The 15,634-nt window shown below is 41.2% G+C and overlaps 1 pseudogene; it reads left to right on the plus strand.

Annotated features, from left to right (window-relative positions):
• Positions 1 to 562: 562 nt before the first annotated feature.
• LOC101137241 (dickkopf-like protein 1) lies at positions 563 to 14,814 on the plus strand (annotated as a pseudogene).
• The last annotated feature ends 820 nt before the right edge of the window (positions 14,815 to 15,634 follow it).

The following is a 15,634-nucleotide window of genomic DNA, read 5'->3' on the forward strand; positions in this document are numbered from 1 at the left end:
CCGTATGGTCTTACTCTTGGAACTTATCCCTTACCCCAAATTCCCAGGCACCTTTGGCTGTCCAAAGATTGGCATGCCCTCTGAGCAGGAGGCAACTATTCCTGCTCCCAAGCAAATGGAAGAGGAAAATAAAAGGCCCAACATTTAGTGAGAACTTATTATGTGCAAGGTCTTGTCCTAAGCACTTTACTTCATTTTGTCCCAACAACAGCTCCAGGAGATAGGAACTAGTGTGCCCCTTCGCCAGAAGAGGAAACTAAGTCACAGAGAGTTTAAGTGACTTGCCCTAAATGGCACAGAGAGCTAGTTCATTAACAGGACTTTGACTCTGCAATGCCTGGCTTCAGGTACCGTGCTTCCCCATAGTGGAAAGAGATTGCTGCATTACGAAAAGCTTCACTTTACTCCTCCCACACAGAACCAACCTCTTTAATAGGGAAGGTGTGGTGAAGAAAGAGCTTTGTGTGCCCTCTTGTGGTTAAAATGTGTAATGAACCCAGTCCTAGCAGGTTCATCCAGGTTCAAATAAAGGTTATCCTAGGTTGCACTTGGCTAGCGAGAAATGGCTCCGGCTTTGCAGAGAGTTGCAGCTCAGGGGCCAATGCCAATCACATCTGAAGTTGAACAGTATCCATACCTTCTGTTGACACAACGATCTGGAGGACACAGTCCAAAGGCAAGGTACAGCAATCATCACAATAACGGCAGCCACTAACCCTTCAGTCCAGTTCCCAAAGTACTTCCTGTCAGTTCTCTCATTTCCCCCAACTAGAATACTATGAGGCATCTTCAAAATGGAAGCATTGGTCTGGACTATAAACTCCATATACCTTTCAACCTTTAAGGCCTTCTTCATTCTTTACATTATGGTGAAAATTATGCACTCTCTACCTATGACTGCAGAAGATGACACCTTAGGGAGCAAAGGCATGGAAGATGAAGAGAGAGACTGGGAAATAGGAAATGTATACCTCAATCTGGGTACTCAAAACATAACCCTAAAATACACCTTCTGTTCCTCCTTGCTTCCCCATATGCATATATCATGTTAGCCACGCAGACTTTCCAAGTCTGCTTCTATAGCACCTGCTCTTCATCTCTGCCTCTAGTCTTCCAGTTCAGCCATCATCTTTCCTTGTCCATTGCTGTGGAATGAATTTTGTGCCCCAACCCCCAAAAATTGTGTGTTGAAGTCAGAACCTCCAGTGCCTCAAAATGTGACTGCATTTGGAGACAGAGTCTTGAAAGAGGTGACTAAGTTTAAATGAAGTCATTAGGACAGATACAAATTCGATCGGACTACTGTTCTTATAAGAAGAAATTAGGACAGAATTATTTTACAAATAATTATGACCACAGCAAGAAGACCACGTTAAGATCCAGGGAGATCAAGACCATCTACAAGTGAAAGAGAGAAGACTCAGAAGAAATCAACCCTACTGACACCTTGGTCTCAGATTTTTAGCCTCCCGAATTGTGAGAAAATAAATTTGTATTGTTTAAGCCACCTGATCTGCGATACTTTGTTGTGACAGCCCTGGCAGACTGATACAGACATACCATAACATCAGCATCCTAGTCATCTCTCTTTCTCTCATTAGGACTTCAACTCACTCCAGGCTTTTCATACAGTTGCCAGAAGAACATCTCTACAAAAATATGAAACTTTTTTCTTTCCAAATTGTCCAAAAGCTACATAACCCTTTCAGGAATCAATTCTCAACTCCCTTTATGATAATCCCTGCCTGCCTCAGTAGTTTTATATCCAGTTCCTCCCCCCTTTCAATTCCCACCGTGGACCTCCCAAAACAACCTTATTCTTGGAAATTAATTAATCTAATTTCTTGCCCTTCTTTTTATAGACTGCCCCTTCTGCCTGAAAGTTTCTTATTGCAAACCAGATCACTCCATCCCCCTCTGAAAAGAGGTTAAGTGGGGAAGAAAAGTCATCCTAAGAATATTTATTAATTTAAAAACTCATTGGTGAAATAAGTCTCCACTCAAACATCCCAATTTCTTAGAATCTGTGCCTCTCCCAAACCCAGCAGGTCAATGTCTTCCATGGACTAATTGTGAACATGCAAAAATGCATGGCAAATTGTCGTCAAGTGACATTTAAACCTTCTTGAATATGCGGGATTTTCTCTAGATATTGATAGTCATGTTATAAAATTAAACTGTTAATATGCAAAGTCATTAATAAATGAGGATCAGTAAGAATTATATTAGTTGAAAATTAAAAAGAAAATTGACAAGAATGATGATATAAGAAGTAATTTTTTAAAACACTTCTTAACTAACAAAGCATAAGGAAAAGCCCAAAGAAAAACTGATTGGAACCTAGAATATTTTTGCAAATAAATGTGATTGTGCTACATTTTAAAAAGGCAAACCTACAGTAAAGTATTTTTTTTATTTTCATGCTTCTAACTAGAATTATTTTCATTTTGGTCAAAAAACTCCACTTATAAAGAATATTATAAGTGATAACTGTTTGGTAAATCTAAATGAATATTGACTATAAAAAACAATTATAATAATGTCTTAGGGCATTATAATATTTATATAATTAATATGCATAACAATAATAGCATAAAAGGTTGAACAGAGGTTAATGGACAACTAATATTTTGTTGATTTCCAGACACATTGTATAAAATATTGTAGAGCTTCCAATGATATTATCTTCATCCAGAGAGGGTCCACCCTTTCCCTTGGTAGGCTGATATAGTAGAATTTAGTTGCTACAATTCAATCATAAATGAAACTGATTCAAATTTAGCTTTTAGTTTTGATAAGGCATTGTCTACCTCTTGATCTTTTGTCTGTGTAGCCATGCCTTCTACATATAGAACCAGCTTATACTCATTTCAGAAGCATTAACTCTCTAGCATTGAATATCTCATAAAACTCATACTTATCCAGTAAGTTTTTAGATGCAATGTGTGGTTGTACTTAACAGCCTATTCTTTGGAGCCAGAAACTTTTTTTTATTATTATACTTTAAGTTACAGGGTACATGTACACAACGTGCAGTTTTGTTACATATGTATACATGTGCCATGTTGGTGTGCTGCACCCATTAACTGGTCATTTACATTAGGTATTTCTCCTAATGCTATCCCTCCTCCCTCCCCCCACCCCATGACAGGCCCCGGTGTGTGATATTCCCTACCCTGTGTCCAAGTGTTCTTATTGTTCAATTCCCACCTATGAGTGAGAACATGCAATGTTTGGTTTTCTGTCCTTGCAATAGTTTGCTGAGAATGATGGTTTCCACCTTCATCTATGTCCCTATAAAGGACATGAACTCATCCTTTTTTATGGCTGCATAGTATTCCACGGTGTATATGTACCACATTTTCTTAATCCAGTCTATCATTGATGGACATTTGGGTTGGTTCCAAGTCTCTGCTGTTGTGAATAGTGCCGCAATAAACATACGTGTGCATGTGTCTTTATAGTAGCATGATTTATAATCCTCTGGGTATATACCCAGTAATGGGATGGCCGGGTCAAATGGTATTTCTAGTTCTAGATCCCAGAAGAATCGCCACACTACCTTCTACAATGGTTGAACTAGTTTACAGTCCCCCCAACAGTGTAAAAGTGTTCCTATTTCTCCACATCCTCTCCAGCACCTGTTGTTTCCTGACTTTTTAATGATTACCATTCTAACTGGTGTGAGATGGCATCACATTGTGGTTTTGATTTGTATTTCTCTGAAGGCCAGTGATGATGAGCCTTTTTTCATGTTTTTTGGCTGCATAAATGTCTTCTTTTGAGAAGTGTCTGTTCATATCATTCGCCCACTTTTTGATGGGGTTGTTTGATTTTTTTCTTGTACATTTGTTTAAGTTCTTTGTAGATTCTAGATATTAGCCCTTTGTCAGATGGGTAGATTGCAAAAATTTTCTCCCATTCTGTAGGTTGCCTGTTCACTCTGATGGTAGTTTCTTTCGCTGTGCAGAAGCTCTTAGTTTAATTAGATCCCATTTGTCTATTTTGGCTTTTGTTGCCATTGTTTTTGGTGTTTTAGTCATGAAGTCCTTGCCCATGACTATGTCCTGAATGGTATTGCCTAGGTTTTCTTCTAGGGTTTTTATGGTTTTAGGTCTAACATTTAAGTCTTTAATCCATCTTGAATTAATTTTTGTATAAGGTGTAAGGAAGGGATCCAGTTTCAGCTTTCTACATATGGCTAGCCAGTTTTCCCAGCACCATTTATTAAATAGGGAATCCTTTCCCCATTTCCTGTTTTTGTCAGGTTTGTCAAAGACCAGATGGTTGCAGGTGTGTGGTATTATTTCTGAGGGCTCTGTTCTGTTCCATTGGTCTATGTCTCTGTTTTGGTACCAGTACCATGCTGTTTTGGTTACTGTAGCCTTGTAGCATAGTTTGAAGTCAAGTAGCATGATGCCTCCAGTTTTGTTCTTTTGGCTTAGGATTGTCTTGGCAATGTGGGCTCTTTTTGGTTCCATATGAACTTTAAAGTACTTTTTTCCAATTCTGTGAAGACAGTCATTGGTAGCTTGATGGAGATGGCAGTGGATCTATAAATTACCTTGGGCAGTATGGCCATTTTCACGATATTGATTCTTCCTGTCCATGAGCATGGAATGTTCTTCCATTTGTTTGTGTCCTCTTTTATTTTTTGAGCAGTGGTTTGTAGTTCTCCTTGAAGAGGTCCTTCACATCCCTTGTAAGTTGGATTCCTAGGTATTTTATTCTCTTTGAAGCAATTGTGAATGGGAGTTCACTCATGATTTGGCTCTCTGTTATTGGTGTATAAGAATGCTTGTGATTTTTGCACATTGATTTTGTATCCTGAGACTTTGCTGAAGTTGCTTATCAGCTTAAGGGGATTTTGGGCTGAGATGATGGTGTTTTCCAAATATACAATCATGTCATCTGCAAACAGGGACAATTTGACTTCCTCTTTTCCTAATTGAATACCCTTTATTTCTTTCCCCTGCCTGATTGCCCTGGCCAGAACTTCCAACACTATGTTGAATAGGAGTGGTGAAAGAGGGCATCCCTGTCTTGTGCCAGTTTTCAAAGGGAATGCTTCCAGTTTTTGCCCATTTAGTATGATATTGGCTGTGGGTTTGTCATAAACGGCTCTTATTATACATCCCATCAATACCTAGTTTATTGACAATTTTTAGCATGAAGGGCTGTTGAATTTTGTCAAAGGCCTTTTCTGCATCTATTCAGATAATCATGTGTTTTTTTGTCTTTGATTCTGTTTATATGATGGATTACATTTATTGATTTGCATATGTTGAACCAGCCATGCATCCTAGGGATGAAGCCAACTTGATAGTGGTGGATAAGCTTTTTGATGTGCTGCTGGATTTGGTTTGCCAGTATTTTATTGAGGATTTTGGCATCAATGTTCATCAGGGATATTGGTCTAAAATTCTCTTTTTTTGTTGTTGTGTTTCTGCCAGGCTTTGGTATTAGGATGATGCTGGCCTCATAAAATGAGTTAGGGATGATTCCTTCTTTTTCTTTTTATTGGAATAGTTTCAGAAGGAATGGTACCAGCTCCTCCTTATACCTCTGGTAGAATTCAGCTGTGAATCCATCTGGTCCTGGACTTTTTTTGGTTGGTAGGCTATTAATTATTCCTGAATTTCAGAGCCTGTTATTGGTCTATTCAGGGATTCAACTTCTTCCTGGTTTAGTCTTGGGATGGTGTATGTGTCCAGGGATTTATCCATTTCTTCTAGATTTTACAGTTTATTTGCATAGAGGGGTTTATAGTATTCTCTGATGGTAGTTTGTATTTCTGTGGGATCGGTGGTGATATCCTCTTTATCATTTTTTATTGTGTCTATTTGATTCTTCTCTCTTTTCTTCTTTATTAGTCTTGCTAGCGGTCTATCAATTTTGTTGATCTTTTCAAAAAACCAGCTCCTGGATTCGTTGATTTTTTTGAAGAGTTTTTGTGCCTCTATCTCCTTCAGTTCTGCTCTGATCTTAGTTATTTCTTGCCTTCTGCTAGCCTTTGAATATGTTGGCTCTTGCTTCTTCTAGTTCTTTTAATTGTGATATTAGGGTGTCGATTTTAGATCTTTCCTGCTTCCTCTTGTGGGCATTTAGTGCTATAAATTTCCCTCTACACACTGCTTTAAATGTGTCCCAGAGATTCTGGTATGTTGTGTCTTTGTTCTCGTTGGTTTCAAAGAACATCTTTATTTCTGCCTTCACTTCATTATTTACCCAGTAGTCATTCAGGAGCAGGTTGCTCAGTTTCTATGTAGTTGTGCAGTTTTGAGTGAGTTTCTTAATCCTGAGTTCTAATTTGATTGCACTGTGGTCTGAGAGACAGTTTGTTATGATTTCTGCTTTTTTACATTTGCTGAGGAGTGCTTTACTTCCAACTATGTGGTCAATTTTGGAACAAGTGCGATGTGGTGCTGTGAAGAATGTATATTCTGTTGACTTGGGGTGGAGAGTTCTGTAGATGTCTATTAGGTCCACTTGGTGCAGAGCTGAGTTCAAGTCCTGGATACCCTTGTTAACTTTCTGTTTTGTTGATCTGTCTAATGTGGACAGTGGGGTGTTAAAGTCTCCCATTATTATTGTGTGGGAGTCTAAGTCTCTTTGTAGGTCTCTAAGGACTTGCTTTATGAATCTGGGTGCTCCTGTATTGGGTGCATATATATTTAGGATAGTTAGCTCTTCTTGTTGAATTGATCCCTTTACCATTATGTAATGGCCTTGTCTCTTTTGATCTTTGTTGGTTTAAAGTCTGTTTTATCAGAAACTAGGATTGCAACCCCTGCTTTTTTTTGTTTTCCATTTGCTTGGTAGATCTTCCTCCATCCCTTTGAGTCTATCTATGTCTCTGCACATGAGATGGGTCTCCTGAATACAGCACACTGATGGGTCTTGACTCTTTATCCAATTTGCCAGTCTGTGTCTTTTAATTGGAGCATTTAGCCCATTTACATTTAAGGTTAATATTGTCATGTGTGAATTTGATCCTGTTGTTATGATGTTAGCTGGTTATTTTGCTCATTAGTTGATGCAGTTTCTTCCTAGTATCGATGGTTTTTACAATTTGGCATGTTTTTGCAGTGGCTGGTACTGGTTGTTCCTTTCCATGTTTATTGCTTCCTTCAGGAGCTCCTGTGAGGCAGGCCTGGTGGTGACAAAATCACTCAGCATTTGCTTATCTGTAAAGGATTTTATTTCTCCTTCACTTATACTTTAGTTTGGCTGGATATGAAATTCTGGTTGAAAATTCTTTCTTTAAGAATGTTGAATATTGGCCCCACTCTCTTCTGGCTTGTAGAGTTTCTGCTGAGAGATCAGCTGTTAGTCTGATGGGCTTCCCTTTGTGGGTAACCCGACCTTTCTCTCTGGCTGCCCTTAACATTTTTTCCTTCATTTCAGCCTTGGTGAATCTGACAATTATGTGTCTTGGGGTTGCTCTTCTCGAGGAGTGTCTTTCTGGTGTTCTCTGTATTTCCTGAATTTGAATGTTGGCCTGCCTTGCTAGGTTGGGGCAGTTCTCCTGGATAATATCCTGCAGAGTGTTTTCCAACTTGGTTCCATTCTCCCTGTCACTTTCAGGTACACCAGTGAAATATAGATTTGGTCTTTTCACATAGTCTCATATTTCTTGGAGGCTTTTTTCGTTTCTTTTTACTCTTTTTTCTCTAAACTTCTCTTCTCACTTCATTTCATTCATTTGATCTTCAATCACTGATACCCTTTCTTCCACTTGATCGAATTGGCTACTGAAGCTTGTGCACGCGTCACGTAGTTCTCGTGCCATGGTTTTCAGCTCCGTCAGATCACTTAAGGTCTTCTCTATACTGTTTATTCTAGTTAGCCATTCATCTAATCTTTTTTCAAGGTTTTTAGCTTCCTTAAGATGGGTTCGAACATCCTCCTTTAGCTCAGAGAAGTTTGTTATTACCAATCTTCTGAAGCCTACATCTATCAGCTCGTCAGTCATTCTCCATCCAGCTTTGTTCCATTGCTGGTGAGGAGCTGCAATCCTTTGGAAGAGAAGAGGCGCTCTGGTTTTTAGAATTTTCAGCTTTTCTGCTCTGGTTTCTCCCCATCTTTGTGGTTTTATCTACCTTTGGTCTTTGATGATGGTGACGTACAGATGGGGTTTTGGTATGCATGTCCTTTTGTTGATGTTGATACTATTCCTTTCCGTTTGTTAGTTTTCCTTCTTAACAGTCAGGACCCTCAGCTGCAGGTCTGTTGGAGTTTGCAGGAGGTCCACTCCAGACCGTTTGCCTAGTTGTCACCAGTGGTGGCTGCAAAACAGCAAATATTGCAGAACAGCAAATATTGCAGAACAGCAAACATTGCTGCCTGATCCTTCCTCTGGAAGCTTCGTCTCAGAGGGGCACCCGGCTATATGAGGTGTCAGTCGGCCGCTACTGGTAGGTGTCTCCCAGTTAGGCTACTCGGGGGTCAGGGACCCACTTGAGGGGGCAGTCTGTCTGTTCTCAGATCTCAAACTCCATGCTGGGAGAACCACTGCTCTCTTCAAAGCTGAGTTGGAAATGCAGAAATCACCTGTCTTCTGTGTTGCTCACACTGGGACCTGTAGACTGGATCTGTTCCTATTTGATCATCTTGGAATGATCCCCTGGAGCCAGAAAAGTTTATTCCACTTCCCTGTTCTGCCACTCTTTTGGGGAGGACATCAAAACTTTCTGAGCATCAGATTCCTTTTCCATAAAGTGGATATTATTTAATACTACCTTTCTCAGTATATTGTAAGGTCAAAATAAGATAAAGTACACAACCATTTACTATGTTACCATGTTCTTTACATGTAACATATGTAAATAAGTTATTGTGTTTATAAGAATAAGAATAGGCGATACAATGAAATTTGGGGACTTAAGGGGAAGAGTGAGAAGGGGGCGAGGGATAAAACACTACAAATAAAGTACAGGGTATACTGCTCGGGTGACTGGTGCACCAAAATCTCACAAAACACCACTAAAGAACTTACTCATGGAACCAAATACCACCTGTACTCCAATAACCTATGGAAAAAAAAAAGAGTAAGAATAGGAGATACCAGCCTTCATACCCTACCAAAAAAGATCTCTCTCTCTTTCTCTCTTTCTCTATCTATCCAGCTAGCTATCCTCAAAATCAAAATAGCCCTGAGATAGCTCAAGGGCCCATTAAACATTTAAAACTCTGTAGCAACATAGTGGACCAAAAACAAACAAACAAAATGGAGAACATCCACAAAGAAAGGATTGCTAGTGAGGTCAGCATATCTGAGACTATAGGAGACAGTTAGAAACAAAGAAGAAAGGCAGAGTATCAGTTATGCAGTGTAAACCACTATGGTCCCAGTGGCCTACTCTGAAGAAGACAACAGCATCATTTGCCACAACGGTTAACAATAGTCATTCCCACTGGGGAATCTTTGAGAGATGCAGCTGCACAACCCTCCTTCCTCCAAGAAGCACTACTGCTGAACTGCTTTGGGAAAGAAGCCACCATCACTGTCAATCCCCATGTGCACTGATCCCCATGAGAATTTGGGCTCTGGGGCTGCACCTCACACACACACATCTCAGACCCTGAAGTCATCACTATAGCAAGCTAGTTTGTACTCCAGGCCCTGAAGCTATGTTCTCTCCAGACACCAGTTCAACTGCCATAGACAGCTAGCTCCACTGCAAGCCCAGAGCCCCTGTAACCCTGCCTATGCTCTCCTTCTTGGTCCCCTGACTGCTTCACAAGTATCACACTTTAGATTGTTACTAATGAGGCAGTTGGGGTGCCTGTGCCCTGGGTGCCAGTGTCATTACCACTCCAGATCCCAGAGCCATAGTCTCTCCATACATACCTGTGCTGCAGGCCTCAGCAACATGGCCACTCCATGGATGCCACTCATCAAACACCAGTGCCACCAGCACTACAAGCAAGCCACAGGACAGATTCAGTGTCAAGAGGGATTCATGCAGCCACAATTTCCCTAGCGGGAGAAAAAGAGATACAGAAGACCTTAGCAGCCAACACCATCAAAGACCTCAGCAATCCTCACTGCCACTGCTGGCATCCACAGTATTGGTCACTAAGGATTCCTGCAATTTTAACCAACACCAGCATCAGTTGACAGAGCTGCACAGAAATTACACCACTGTACCTTCAGTGATGCCAGAACAGTTACCCTTCACTCAGAAAGCACCCTTGCACTCCCCTCCCTCCACAGAGGCAGGTCTTTCCACACCAGAATTAACCTGTAAAGTCTGAAAAAGGTGATTGCTCCATCAAATATGATGACATTAATATAAGAAACATTTAAAAACCAAGGACACATAATAACAAAGAATATGATAATTTCCTAGTAGCTGGTCCCCTAAAGAAATGGAAATATACAAACTGTGTGACAAAGAAATCAAAATAATTGTTTTAAAGAAGCTAAGCAGGCTGGGTGCGGTAGCTCATGCCTGTAATCCCAGCACTTTGGGAGGCCGAGGTGGGTGGATCACCTGAGGTCAGGAGTTCAAGACCAGCCTGGCCAACATGGTGAAGCCCTGTCTCTACTAAAAATACAAAACTCAGCTGGGTGTGGTGGCAGGCACCTGTAGTCCCAGCTACTTGGCAGGCTGAGGCAGGAGAATTGCTTGAACCTGGAAGGTGGAGTTTGCAGTGAGCTGAGATCGTACCACTGTACTCCAGCTTGGGTGATAAAGTGAGACTGTCTCAAAAAAAAATAAAAATAATAATAAGTAAATAAATAAAGCAGCTCAGCAGACTCCAAGAAAATACAGAGAAGCAATTCAGTAAAATCAGGAAAACAATAAGTGACAAAATGAGAAATTTAATAGAAATTGAAATTGTTTTAAATTATAGAGCTGAAATACACAATGAATAAATAAAAAATACAATAAAAAGCATCAACAGCAAAATTGATCAAACAGAAGAAAGAATCTGTGAAACTGAAAACATACAGTCAAATGAGAAAAATAAATAAAAAGAATGAAAAAACATTACAGGATTTATGAGACAGCACCAAAAGAACAAATATTCAAATTATAAGTTTCTGAAGAAGAAGAGAGAACCAAAGGAGTAGAAAGCTTATTTAAGGAAATAAGAGTAAAAAACTTCCCAAATCTGGAAAAAGATATAAATATACAGATACAAGAAGGTTAAAGGTTTTGAATCAGATTAAACTCAAAAAGACTACATGAAGACGTACACTCAACAGTCATAAATCAAAGACAAAGGGAGCATCTTGAAAGCAGCAAGAGAAAATATGCAAATAACTTGTAATGGAGTTCCAATAAGGCTAGCAACAGATTTCTCAGTAAAAACCTTACAGACCAGGAGAATGCAATGATATATCCAAAGTGTTGAAGAAAAAAAACTGCCAATGAAGAATACTTTATGCAGGAAATCTGCACTCCACAAATGAAGGAAAGATAAAGCTTTCCTAGACACAGAAAAGCTGAGGGAGTGTATCAGCACAAGGCTTGCCTTACAAGAAAGACTAAAGGGAATTCTTTCTAATGAAATAAAAGGATGCTACTCAGTAAGACTATAACATTTGAAAGTACAAAACCCACTGGTAAATATAGATCATGATGGCTGACTAGAAGCATCCAGAACTTACCACTTTTACAGAGAAGGACTAAACAGTATTAGGTGGGTGCAAAAGTAAATGTGGTTTGGGGCATTAAAGGTAATGATAGAAAACTTCAATTACCTATGAACCAACATAATAGATAACCACATATCAAATAAAGTGTCTAGAAGAGAATGCTGGAATCCAGCAGGGAAGCAACAGGGACTCTGAGGCACAAAAGCTCAAGATGGCAGCATAGAGAAGGAATCAAGGCAGCCAGCTGAATCAGCTCAGAGCCAGGAGGAACTCCACATTGTTGGGAAAAAGGTAACTGAAAGATACGTGTCAGTCCACACTCCCACCAGAAATGCCTGAAGTTCTAACTGCAGAAAAGCTCCTAGACCCTCACATGTCCTGAGCCTAGTCTGGAAAGCTGCCTGGAATCCACGTGACTGCATTTGTTCCAGGGAGAGAATTTGCACAGGCGCCCATCCCTGGAATGCAGGCTGCTATAGTATGGTGCCATTTTGAGAGCAAATACAACAACAGACTATATCCCGCCATGGAGACCAATAGCTCTTGCATCTCCACAACACTGAGACCTCACCAATATCCGCCCACACCCACTCAAAGGGCTGCAGCATCATAGTGCTGGCTAAGCTCAGTGGCACAACCACACTGCCAGCATCTGAGACCAGACAACATCCCACACCCCAGGGAACAGATGGTCCAACACAACCGGTATACTGGCTCAAGGACATAGAGAACCAAAGTGTGAGCTCCCCAGAGCCTGAGAGCAACCTTCCTGGACCTGCTGCCACCAACAGTAACCTCACTCCCCTCCAGCAGTGGGGCCATGAAACACTGTAAATACCACCCAAGGGCCCAGAGACTTACCTGCCCAACCCACTACAGAAACCACCAGCTCCCAACTACTCCACTCAGGAAATGAAACCAGTCCACTCACCCAACTACAGATATTGCCAGCACTTGGGTGCCCACCTGGGGGCCCAAGGAGGAACTGCCCAGCCAGCATTTACACTCTGCTTGAGTAACCAAGGACCATCCCACTCAGGGCATTACACTGCCACTGCTGGTGCCTGTGCATCTGACCTGGGGCCCAAAGACTAGCCCACATGAAGCACATAACCATCACCACCAGTGCCTGCACATTCAACCGAGGGGCCCATGAACCAGCCCATCCAGCACATCTGAAACTGCCAGAGCCTCACCACAGCTTCCACAAATAACTACACCCTAAGATGCCAAGGAGTTCGCAGACATCACTAATGTTAATGACAGCCAAAGTAATCATATGGAGACCACACTACAGTGTCCACCCAAAATCAAAGCCAAAGCACCCTACCCAACTTACATTATAGATACTTCTACAGGGAAATGTTTTTCCTTACAAAAGTTACTTCATAAAATTGAAAGAAATGTCAGTTACACCATATGTACAGATATCAATGTAAGGACACAAGAAACATGAAAAAGCAAGGAAAGACAACACCTCCAAATGAACAAAATAATTCTCCAGTAATAGACCTCCCTGTAAAAAGAAATCTATGAAATGCATGGAAAGTAATTCAAAATAATGATTGTAAGGAAACACAGAGATACAAGAGAACACAGATAAACATTACAAATCAAGAAAACAATTCACTATCTGAATGAGAAATTCAACAAAGAGATGCATATCATAAAAAAAGAAGCAAACAGAAATCCTGGAACTGAATAACACAATGAATAAAAGCAAAAATACAATGTAGAGCTTCTAATATAAACTAGATTAAGCAGAAGAAACTTTTCCTGAACTTGAAAACTGAGCTTTTGAAGTAACCCAGTCAGATAAAAAAAAGGAAGAAAAGAAAAAAAGAATGAAGACATATAAGATACCAAAGCAAAAAAAAAAAAATTCAAATTTTAAAAGTTCCAGAAGAGAGGAAAAGTCAAAGAAAATGTATTTAATGAAATATTAGCTGAAAACTTCCCAATTCTTGCCAGAGATATAGACATCCAGACACAGGAAACTCAACGATCCCTAAACACAGTCAATCCATAAATGTCCTCTCTGAGGCAGATTATAGTCAAACTGTCAAAAGTTAAAGACAAAGAATTCTAAACATAGGAAAAGTGTCAAGTCACATGTAAGAAAATTCTCATTAGCATAACAGCAGATAGCACCAAAGTGGCTCATGCCTGTAATCCCAGCACTTTGGGAGGCTGAGGCAGGTGGATCACTTGAGGTCAGGAGTTCGAGACCAGCCTGGCCAACATGGTGAAACCCCGTTTCTACTAAAAATACAAAAATTAGCCAGGTGTGGTGGTGCACACCTGTAATCCCAGCTACTCGGGAGGCTGAGGCAGGAGAATTGCTTGAACCCGGGTGGTGGGGGTTCCAGTGAGCTGAGACTGTGCCAAACAGTCTGTGGGCGGCCGGGAGTCCTGGAGTGTGGTGACCAGGCTGTGGTCTAGCATAAAGGCGGAGCCGAGAAGAAGGGGCGTGGGGTGGAAGAAACCTCCCTCACTCCCCCCGCAATGCGGCATCCGCTGGTCCTGCTGCTGTTCCTCTCTGCCCTGGTGACCTCCTCCACTGCAGCCTCTATCCACGATGCTCATGCCCAAGAGAGCTCCTTGGGTCTTACAGGCCTCCAGAACCTACTCCAAGGCTTCAGCCGACTTTTCCTGAAAGACGACCTGCTTCGGGGCATAGACAGCTTCTTCTCTACCCCCATGGACTTCCGGGGCCTCCCTAGGAACTACCAACAAGAGGAGAACCAGGAGCACCAGCTGGGGAACAACACCCTCTCCAGCCACCTCCATATTGACAAGGTGACCGACAATAAGACAGGAGAGGTACTGATCTCCGAGAAGGTGGTGGCATCCATCCAGCCGGCGGAGGGGAGTTTCGAGGGTAACTGGAAGGCACCCAGGATGGAGGAGGCGGCGGCCCTGGTGTCCATCCGGAAGGCTATGGACAGCTTCCACGCAGAGCTCCAGCCCCGGGTGGCCTTCTGGATCATGAAGCTGCCACGGTGGAGGTCCCACCACAATGTCCTGGAGGGCGGCCTCTGGCTCAGTGAGAAGCGACACCTCCTGCAGGTCATCCAGGATGGGCTCCACAAGGGGACCCGCGAGGACGTCCTAAAAGAGGGGACACAGGGCTCCTCCCACTCCGGGCTGTCCCCCGAAAGACCCACTTACTGTACAACCTCAGGCTCTCCTGGCAGCTATAGCGGTTGGGACCGGGGAGCACCTGTCTGTAGCCCCCATCAGACCCCGCCCCAAGCACCATATGGAAATAAAGTTCTTTTCTTACATCTAAAAAAATTTTAAAAATTAAAAAATTGCCCCAACAGTTTATGCCTCACTGCCTGATTGGAAAGACAGAAATGTATTTTATTACCTGCGTTTTATATAATTAAGTAGTATCTCCTTTAGACAGTGGGGGGAAAAAAGTATAGAAGCTTTTCAGTTTTACATAATGCCATTTGTCTATTTTTGCTTTTGTTGCTTATACTTTGAGGTCGTATCAAAAAATCATTTACTTACCAAGGTCATGAAGTTTTCCCCCTATGTTTTCTTCTTATTGTTTTAGTTTCAGGTCTCATATTTAAGTTTTTAATCCATTTTGAGTTGATTTTGAATATGGTGTGAGATGAGGGTCTAATTTCATTCTTCTGTATGTGCATGTCCACTTCTCCCAACAACAGACTTCCTTTACTTATTGTGTGCTCTTTGTATCTTTATCAAAAATAAATTAACCTTAAATGTGTAAGTTTCTTTCTGGGCTCTTAATTCTGTGCTATTGCTCTATGTGTCTATTTTTATGCCAGTATCATGCTATTATGATTATTACAGCTTTGTAATATATTTTGAAGTCTGGTAGTATATGCCTCTGGCTTTGATCTTTTTGCTCAAGTCTGCTTTGGCTATTCAGGGTTTCTTGACCCTGAATATTTAATTGTTTTTTTCTATTTAAATTGTTTTTTCTATTTCTGGGAAAAACGTCACTGGACGTTTTGATAGGGATTGCATTGAATCTGTAGATCACTT

Source organism: Gorilla gorilla, chromosome 21 (genome assembly GCF_029281585.2).
Source record: "Gorilla gorilla gorilla isolate KB3781 chromosome 21, NHGRI_mGorGor1-v2.1_pri, whole genome shotgun sequence".
Lineage (NCBI taxonomy): Eukaryota > Metazoa > Chordata > Mammalia > Primates > Hominidae > Gorilla > Gorilla gorilla.